The sequence below is a fragment of the Humulus lupulus genome, chromosome 2 (genome assembly GCF_963169125.1).
Source record: "Humulus lupulus chromosome 2, drHumLupu1.1, whole genome shotgun sequence".
Classification (NCBI taxonomy): Eukaryota; Viridiplantae; Streptophyta; class Magnoliopsida; order Rosales; family Cannabaceae; genus Humulus; species Humulus lupulus.
The window spans coordinates 186,024,139-186,034,747 of NC_084794.1; positions in this window are offsets into that span (position 1 = coordinate 186,024,139).

The following is a 10,609-nucleotide window of genomic DNA, read 5'->3' on the forward strand; positions in this document are numbered from 1 at the left end:
TGTGTTTTCTAAAATAGTTCAAATAGACCCATAAACTCGATTTTGATCAAAGTTTTTTTTTAACTAAAATCACAAATAATTCATCAAACTAACAACTCAGAACAAAAATATTGTCATTCTGCCTAAGAACTGTGTTGTTATATTCAATTTTTTGTTCATCAAAATCAGGTTTAGGGGTCTATTTGAACAATTTTATAAAACATAGGGTCCAAAAAATAATTTTTCAAAACATAGGGTCCAAACAGGTAATAAGGCAAAATATAGTGTCTAAAAATGTATAAAACCTTAAATATAATACTTGAATAAACACAATATGATAAATACAATATTTATATCTACTAAATTAAAGACACATAAATATTATAATTATAAATAACACAATATAAATAGCAATGTTATAATTATAAATAACATAATATAAATAATTATAATTAATCTAGACAATAATTATAATGAACAATAATAACAACAAAATAAAAACAAAGGCATGTGTAGCACACAATTTCCTTAAAACAGATTTGCCGCCTCCAAGAGATTTCGACGTCTGTCTCCCAAGATACAATGGATAACGACAAGTAACTCAATTACTTTTCCGAACCAAATATGTTCGCACTCTACCACACTAAGAATATAAAACTTTTAACTAAAACCACAATATAAATATAATTTAATATGATTATATACCTTAGAATGGATTTTTCTTTTCTCTAAACTACAAGGCCCATGAATACTTATATTGGCCAATATTGAGAGATAAAACATCTCACAATTAATGTGGGACAATTTGGTTTTTCTATTAAAAAATTATAACAATAATATATGTTATTATTTATTTATTTAAAATTTCTATAATAATTAAAAAATAAATTAATTCATTTTTAAAATAAAACTAACCAAACACAACTTTTACCTAATGTATATAAATAATATTATAATATACCAACAAAACATAGGTGTCGGAACAAAAAAAAAATAGACATAAAATTTACCATTTTCATAATGACTTTTTTGTATTACATGTTTAGAATAATTTTTTAGAGCATTTTATGATTTTCTGTTTTTTTAGGAGTAATTGTTACTATTGGCGTTTTTTAACTACTCCCTAAAAAAAGTGTTTTTTACTACTACATTATAATAAATAATAGTAATTAATAGAATATCATAATTTTATATCCGAACATCAACTTTCTTTTTCCCATGCTTGAGAACATCAACTTACGGCTAAAGATAGCATATATAGAGCTTCCAAACCTTGAAATATTCCTTTTCATTTAAAATCATATCATATTAACTTATGCCTTATATTATTGATGTCATCTTTTCTAAATTATTCTGTCCTTTAAAGGCAAGTTTGTTTTAAGGACACGCAGATATGATTGACTAATTATGTCAAATACTATGTTTGTGCCAAAACTAGACTTAAGGGGGGATCGAATATACTTGGTCCTTCACTAATTTTGTTCAATGGAATGGGGACTATTTTAACCCACCAAAAATATAGGTTAAGATAGTCCTTAGCTTTTTTTTTTTTTTTTGTATAGTATATAATATTTAAAAATTTTAAATATATTAATTTATGGGTATCGTAATGTTTTCTATTTTTCTCTTTTTCTATTATTAATTTTGTTTATGGTATATATTAATTGCATTAAATTTTAAATGTAATAATTTTTTAATTTTTAAAATAATAAATTTATGTTATCATTTTTTTATTAAATATTATATTATTTTTAAATGTATCATTACTGAAAATTATTTAATTTAATTTTTAAATTATTTAATAAATAAAATATGTGATATTAAATATTTATATAATTTATTTTTAATTATGAGTACTAAATATTATTTGACATTATTTTTATTATTAAAACATTTTTTCATTTAAAAAATTACAAATTTATTAAAAATATATTTAACACTCTATTTAGTCTACTACTGCACCAAACATGGTATAGTACAAATATAATTTAGTCCAATACAGTATAGTCCAGTCCTAATTTGTAGTCAAATACAATATAGTCCAGTCCTGCATGCCAAACGAACTCGAAATGGTTTTATAGTTACGAGATTGGCAAAAATTAATGATAAAAGGAATCAACATTTCTTCTTATAAGATATTAAAGATTAATAATGATTCCTCTTTTTCTTTTCCTTGTAAAGTTTCATTTTTCTTGTTAAACTTTAATTTTTAATTTTAATTATTTTAATTGTTTTTCCTTTAACCTTTACTCATTTTTAATATAATTAGCCAATGGGTACGAAAATGATTTTTTCTAAGTTTAAGATTAATTAAAAAAATGTTGAATATATTATACTATTTGTATGGGGTTAAAACAGCATATGAATGGTAATCTTCAAATATAGTTTTGATATGAGGTTTAGTTTTTTTTTTCCTAGAGTTTATACCAGTTTTTTTAACAAAGTGTTTATACCATTTTGAGTCCGTGTGTTTTAACTTAATTCTATGATAGACCTTCTGTTTTAAAAATTATATTTTTGGACTCTGTGTTTTGTCAAAAGGTTAAAAATGGATCTCTGAATCTAAATTTCGTCAAAATATTTTTGTCTTCAGGCTTTATTTACGGGGTTATCAACTTGTGAAATGTGTGGATCTCCAACGGTAATTGTTGAACAGCGTTTTGGTCAACAACACTGAGTCAATATGAATGATAGAAATAAATTTAAAGAACTAAAATCAAGTACACAACACAAAGAATTTATAGTGATTTGCCCCAGGACTTGGTAATGACCTACGTCCACTTGCACTTTTATTAATCAAAGAGGTCTCAGACCAAAGATCAAGAAGAAATAGGGTTCAACTGAGTTTCTTAAGCCTGAGAGAGAATACAATTCGATAGGGTTTTGTATGTAAAGTGCACACAAATTCAACTTCTGATTTGAACCCAGAGATAATGACTGGGAGATACCTCTATTTATAGAGTCATTTATTGGGCAGTGGGCCCTTACAAATTAATCTAGGTCTTACACGTGTAGTTTGAGATTGTTACAACTTATTATAAATTCAAATAATACGGGAAAAATACATTCAAATATCAGTAACAAAAATATCTTGGGATATTTTACAATATCTCGTGAAATATGGATCATTTGGTGAAAATGTCTTGCATATTGAGCAAGGTCTGTCTCCGAGCAGCTTCAATGGATAGTGCTTGCTTGTTTTTATTGAGCAGGACACTTGGTTCAAGCAGATTATGACTCCTTGTGTTGGTATGGCTTCCTCGAGCAGCTATCTCATTTCGACCAGCTCTCAGTGTTTGATGTCGTTTACTGCCACGTGTCATCTTCAAATGCCACATCATCATGTCCAAATTTGGGTTAAACATTTGCCCCCCAAGTTTATCCTGGTACGGTCATCATTGGATAAACTTGCATGCTACGACTAGGTTGGCGCTTCTTCATTGTATCTTTTAAAGTCTTGTTAACAACTTCTACTTGTCCATTAGCATGGGGATGAGCAACTGCTGAAAAACTTTTTGTGATACCATATCGTGCACAAAGGTCTGTAAATAAGTCACTGCCAAATTGAGTGCTATTATCTGAAACAATCTTTTTTGGTAGTCCATATTTGCTGATGATATTTTTAACCACGAAGTCGAGCATTTTCTTCGAAGTAATAGTTGCTAGCGGTTCCGCTTCGTTCAATTTAGTGAAGTAATCAACTTCAATGACTACAAACTTGACTCCTCCTTTTCCCATAGGTGTTTGTCTGATCAGGTCTATTCCACATACAACAAAGGGCTAGGGACTTTGCATTTGTTTAAGCTAATTAGGAGCTGCTCAAGGTATTTTGGAGAATCTCTGACACTTGTCACATTTTCGTACATATTCCATTGTAACATCCCAAATTCCCTAATATGGCTTAGTGCCTAGATTAGGGGGTCGGGAGGCAATAACTATTTTAATTATGTGCTAATATAGTATGAGCATGTGCATTATGTGAATTATATTATAATATAATTATGATGGCATGTTAGAAATATTAAATACGTGTATCGACCTATTTCTTATAAGAAGGGCATTTTAGTAATTTGACTCATTGAGGGTATAATTGTAAATTTGCGTGTAACGACCCAAATTTGCTAATAAGGCTTAAGGGCCTTGATTAGTGTGCCTGGAGGGCATAATGGGAATTATGTGTGATTTTAATGAGTAAGATGCATGATTATGATTTAAAGCATGTTATATGACTACTTGAATATTTGAGATGCATGACTATGTGTATTAGAATGCATGTAGGCCCTGATTAGGTTAGAAGGGCATAATCGTAATTTTGGCCATTATGGGCATAACTGCTTTGATATATGTGATAATTGTTGAGACCACATTATTATGTGGATATATCTGTGATCTGTGACTCGAGACGATCCTAGTGAGCAAGGTAGCGAAAAAGTCATGGCGGGGATTTATACCCGACTCGGGGTGAGCTTAGGGGTATAAATGGGAATTTAGTGAGTATACTGGAGTCTATTTTGACATTGAGGAATATTATTGGTAATTAATTAGGTATCGGGAGTTAAGCGGGAAATATTAGAGACACTCGAGGAGTTAGCGGGAATTGGGTAAAATGACTAGAATGCCCTTAAGTGGATTAAAGAATTAAAAATAAAGGGGAGGGCATTAAGGTCATTTGGCTTGTAAGGGATAGATATGCTGAGGCTTTATGTTAGTGGGAATTGTAGAAAGTAATAGAAGTCTGAAAGAGAGAAAAGAAAGAAAAGAGAAAAGGAAGGGAAAAACAGAGCTGCTTTCCTTGGAGTCGGTTTGTGATCTCTTCACCATTTCTGGGCGTTTTCTTGGAGTAACTTTCAGAGGGGAGTTAGGTCAACTAAGCCATAAGGTTTCTGAGCTAAGCTTGAAGAATTGGCAGAGGTTTAGCAAGAACACACTAATACTTGAGGTAAGACTTTAGAGTTCTTCAGTTTCTAATTCTGGTTTTTGAACTATGGTGTTTAAGTTGAATTTGATGGGAACTTTAGGGAATTCAGGCCAAAGGATGAGGAAGAGAAAGCTAAGGAGGTATAGAGGTTATCTTGAAATCAAATTCCATTAAAAGGTATGAAGTTCTGAGCTCTAGACTTTGGTGTTTTGACTAGTTTATGTTGAGTTCTGAGTATAGGGTCAACTATGGTGAATTTTGGGATTAGGATTGCATGTGCTTGAGATTTGGGTATTTGGGATGAGTAGAGTGTGTTCATAAGGTTGTTTTTGAGTTGGGTGAAGGTTTGGAGAAGTTTTGGTTGAGTTTGATTCGAGGAAATTGCAGGAAGGAGAACTGGGGTGGTGTCTGTCTGTGACTAGCGCTAGCCTTTGGGCGCTGTAGCGCTAGGCCATGCATTATGAGGGGATTTTGCTTCTGTTTGTAGCGCTGTAGCACCCTCCCATAAGCGCTGTAGCGCTACCCTGTCTTCTGAAGGGGATTTTAAGGTTGTCTGCAAGGGTTTTTGACCAAGGGTTTGGGGTTTGATTCCACCACCTTGTTGGGTGGAACTAGGACTTCCCGGGGGCTCGGGATTGGTCCCGATGCTAGGTTTTGGACTTGAGGATTGATGATGACTTTGGCCTATGGTTGTGTTTAGGTGAGCGCTAGGGCTCGAGGGGGATCGTGCTCAAGAAGTCGAGGGATCAAAGCTAGTGAATTGAAAGGTAAGAAAACTGCACCCAGTTATGTGATTGTGATGGGACTAAGTGCTCCTGAAATTTGTATCGTGTCAATGATGGTATTATGCCATGGGACATGTAAAAGTGGCCTAAGGGTGTCGTACATTATATTTGCGCACAGGGCGCGACTCAGCCACTGGTAGCTGAGGACAGCTTAATATTCACTGAGCTCGATTTAAGCGGGCCGGAGTCAGTGGGATAACAAAGGGAGCAGCCTGAGGGTGCTAGCCCTAGTTATCACTTGTGAACTAATATATGATATGAGATGGCATGTTAATGTGCTGAATACTTGATTATACTGAATGTTTATATGGTTGAGAATATGTGACACAATATGAGATATTGATTTGTCTGTTGATTGCTTATGTTCAGTTGTTGTGTTTTCTTGCTGGGCCTCGGCTCACGGGTGCTACATGGTGCAGGTAAAGGCAAGGGCAAGTTGAACCAATCCTGAGATGGAGAGCTGCGGGGTTGAATGTACATAGCTAGCTGTTTGATCGCCATGGTCGAGGAGTGGATCAGGACAGGGATTGCCTAACTGTCTGTTTTGCCTTAATATGGCTTGTTATTGTGTCTAAACCTTATGACTTTTGTAAACGGTCTTTAAACTTATCATTTTTGGGATCTCGTGTTAACAGGAAATGTTTCTTAATGAAAATTTTGACTTTTGAGGCCAAAACATTTTAACCCTAGTTCCTTTATAATTTCAATAGCATGTCTTTAATTAAATGACTTGATTAGCAAGTCCAGCACTTTATAAACACACAGTGTAACGGTCTTGGCTATCCAGGGCGTTACAACTTGCTATCAGAGCGTCCTAGGTTTATGGGTCCTGAAGACTGGCTGGATATGTACATTCGCCACGAGAGACAAGCTCAACTCAGGGTCTGGTAATTGTGTATACATGACTATGTGTTTAAATGATTTGAGTGAGATATGATTGTTGATATCTGTTTGGTGAATAGGGAGCATGAGATACTGATAGGGCCTGGCCCTTGACTATTGCATGATGCTATTGAGGCGTGCTTATTAGCACTGCTGTGCATGTGAATGAATATCTGGATAAATTGCTATACTTTGATTGTTTATGAATGGTTGGAGTTCCAGTGATGGATTATGGAAAGATTGTTACCCTATCATCCTAGCCTAATTGCTGAGTCGTTGATTGCAGATTAATTTGAATAGTTATGCGTTCAAGGAAATATACACAATTAGCCGGCAGGTCTGGACCTAGAGATGATGATCGGGGCCCGACTCCTCCGCCAGTCCCTGAGAACTGGCAGCAGTTAATGGCCGACATGCAGGCTCGGCTTCAAAGCCAATATGAGCAGATTCAAATTCTGCTGCAAGCTCCATCTGGGAGTGTTGCCCCTATTGCGCCACCGGCAGTGGTACCTGTGGTACATCCAGTTGATGTTGGGAACAAGTGGGAACCGTTGTATGAGCGGTTCAGGAAACAACAGCCCCCGATCTTTGAGGGAGGACTAGATCCACTGAAGGCTGAGCAGTGGATGACTATGATCACTACCATACTTGATTTTGTGAGAGTGGAAGGACATGACAGGGTGGCCTGTGCCACTTATATGCTGAGGGAGGATGCCCAAATTTGGTGGGAGGTGGCATCGCAGACCAGAGATGTTTCCGCATTGACTTGGGAAGGGTTTAAGGACTTGTTTAGTCAGAAGTATTATAATGTTGCCATCAGGGCAGCAAAGATAAATGAGTACGTGGGGCTGGTTCAGGGCAGTATGACAGTTACAGAATATGCCTTGAAGTTCGACAGACTTGCGAAGTTCGCACCAGATCTTATGCCTACTAATGCAGCTAGGTAGGACAGATTTATCAGAGGGCTGAATGCTATGATAGCCTGAGATGTGAGAATTACCACAGTTTCTGGAGGAACAACTTATGCCCAGGCTGTGGAGAAGGCTCTTACCGCTGAGGAAGCGGAGAATAAGATATGGAGGGAGAGTGTAGTGAGGAGGGAGAGCCGCAGGGCGATGCCTCCGTATTCTGGTTCTGGTAGGGGCGGAGGCCCCAGTGATTTGAAGAGGAAAACCTCTGAGGCTTCGATCATTCTTGGTTCTGATAGGAGAGGTCGGGGTACTCAGGGAGGCCGTCAGGGAGGCGGTGACATGTGGAGGACTTATCCGGAGTGCACGAGGTGCAAGAGACGCCATCCAGGTGAGTGTCGGGCTAAGGCCTGCTATGTATGCGGGGTGGTGGGACACCTCAGGAAGGATTGCCCGGCAGTGAAGAAGGGAGAGACAGGGAAGGTGGACAGCTTGACCCCAGCTCGAGTGTTCACCCTGACGCAAGCGGAGGCCGAGGCTAGTCCCTCAGTAGTGACAGGTCAGCTTTCTAACGCTGGCATTCCTTTTACTGTTTTGATTGATTCTGGTGCAACGCACTCGTTTGTATCTGATAAGGTGATTGATAGATTGTGTAGACCTAGTGAGTATAGTACTTCAGGGTATGGGACTATTTTTCCTACAGGAGAACTGGTAGTATCTAGGAGGTGGATTAGAGCACTGCCAGTGGTTGTTGATGGTAGGGAGTTGTCGGTAGACTTGATTGAGTTGAGTATGGAGGATTTTGATATGATTCTAGGTATGGATTGGCTGGTTAGATATGGATCTACCATTGACTGTAGGAAGAAGATGGTGACTTTTGAGCCAGAGGGCGAGGATCCCTTTGTTTTTGTGGGGCCGGTGCATGGACCCCGCGTACCCGGGATATCTGCGTTGAGAGCCAGAGATTTGCTACAAGGTGGATGCGTAGGCTTTCTGGCTAGTGTGGTGGATACCACCAGAGTTTCACTAGTAGGACCGGAGGAGACCAGATTGGTTTGCGAATTCTTGGATGTGTTTCCTGAGGATTTGCCTGGGTTGCCGCCGCGTAGAGAGATTCAGTTTGTCATTGATTTGGCGCCAAGGACAGAGCCAGTGTCGAGGGCACCATATAGAATGGCACCGACAGAACTGAAAGAGTTAAAGATACAGCTGCAGGAGCTTCTAAATTTGGGGTTCATTAGGCCTAGCTACTCACCATGGGGTGCTCCAGTTTTGTTTGTAAAGAAGAAGGACGGGACTTTGAGAATGTGCATCGACTACCGAGAGTTGAACAAGTTAACTATCAAGAATAAGTATCCCCTACCAAGGATTGATGACTTGTTCGATCAGCTGCAAGGCAAGACGGTGTTCTCAAAGATTGATCTTCGATCTGGTTATCACCAGCTGAGGATCAAGGATGAGGACATACCTAAGACGGCCTTCCGAACGCGATATGGGCATTATGAGTTCTTGGTCATGTCTTTTGGTTTGACCAATGCCCCAGCAGCCTTTATGGACTTAATGAATAGGGTGTTCAAGGATTTCCTGGATCAGTTCGTTATTGTCTTTATCGACGACATCTTGGTGTATTCCAGTTCAGAGGCAGAGCACGAGTTTCATCTTCGACAGGTTCTTCAGAGGTTGAGGGAGCATCAGTTGTACTCCAAGTTTAAGAAGTGTGAATTTTGGTTACTCAAAGTGACATTCCTTGGTCATATCTTAGGTGCAGATGGGATTAAGGTGGATCCATCTAAGATAGAGGCGGTTAGGGATTGGCCGAGGCCAAGGAACGCCTCGGAGGTGCGGAGCTTTCTTGGGTTAGCAAGTTACTACAGACGGTTTGTAGAGGGCTTTTCGAAGATAGCAGCACCGATGACAGAATTGACGAGGAAGAATCTTAAGTTTATCTGGTCTGACAAGTGCGAAGACAGTTTCCAAGAGTTGAAGCAACGACTTATTACAGCGCCAGTGTTGAGTCTTCCTTCGGGGAAAGGGAAGTTTGTTGTTTACTGTGATGCATCGAGGTTGGGCTTAGGCTGTGTGTTGATGCAGAATGAGAAGGTTATAGCTTATGCATCACGACAGCTGAAGGAGTATGAGCAGCGATATCCTACCCATGATTTGGAGCTGGCAGCAGTGGTTTTTTGCATTGAAGATTTGGCGACACTATCTGTATGGGGAGAAGTGTGAGGTATACACTGATCATAAGAGCCTGAAATATTTCTTTACACAGAAGGACCTGAATATGAGACAGAGGCGTTGGCTAGAGTTGGTAAAGGATTTTGATTGTGATATTCTCTACCATCCAGGGAAAGCCAATGTGGTGGCGGATGCGTTGAGCCGCAGAGGTCCAGGTCAGTTGTATAGTTTTGTTTAGATCTCAAGGGAGTTAGCTGATGAGATGGTTAGAGCAGGGATAGAGTTGGTGGTAGGCCGGTTGGCTAATATTACTCTGCAGGCAACTCTGCTAGAGCGGATCAAAGAAGGGCAGTTATCAGACGCTCAGTTACAGAGGGTTAGAGAAGATGTCTTAGCGGGAGTAGCTAAGGATAATTCTGTTTCTGAGGTTGGATTACTTCGATATCAAGGGCGGATTTATGTTCCAACTGATGAGGGGATTAGACGAGAGATACTAGATGAGTCTCATACAACACCGTACTCACTTCATCCGGGTACCACGAAGATGTATCAGGATCTGCGGACTTTATATTGGTGGCCCGGGATGAAGAAGGATGTGGTAGAGTACGTTGCCAGATGCTTAACCTGTTAGCAGGTGAAAGCTGAACATCAGTGACCAGCAGGGTTGCTTCAGCCTTTGAGTATTCCTGAATGGAAATGGGAGGACATTACTATGGACTTTGTGGGAGGTTTACCTAGGACAGTGGGGCTTCATGACTCAGTGTGGGTGATAGTGGATCGATACACCAAGTCAGCCCATTTTCTTCCAGTGAGGTCGACATATACTGTAGATCAGTATGTCGAGTTGTATGTGAGGGAGATCGTACATCTCCATGGGGTTCCTAAGTCTATAGTATCAGACCGGGATCCTATTTTCACTTCCAAGTTTTGGGTGGTTTGCAGAAGGCTTTGGGGACTCA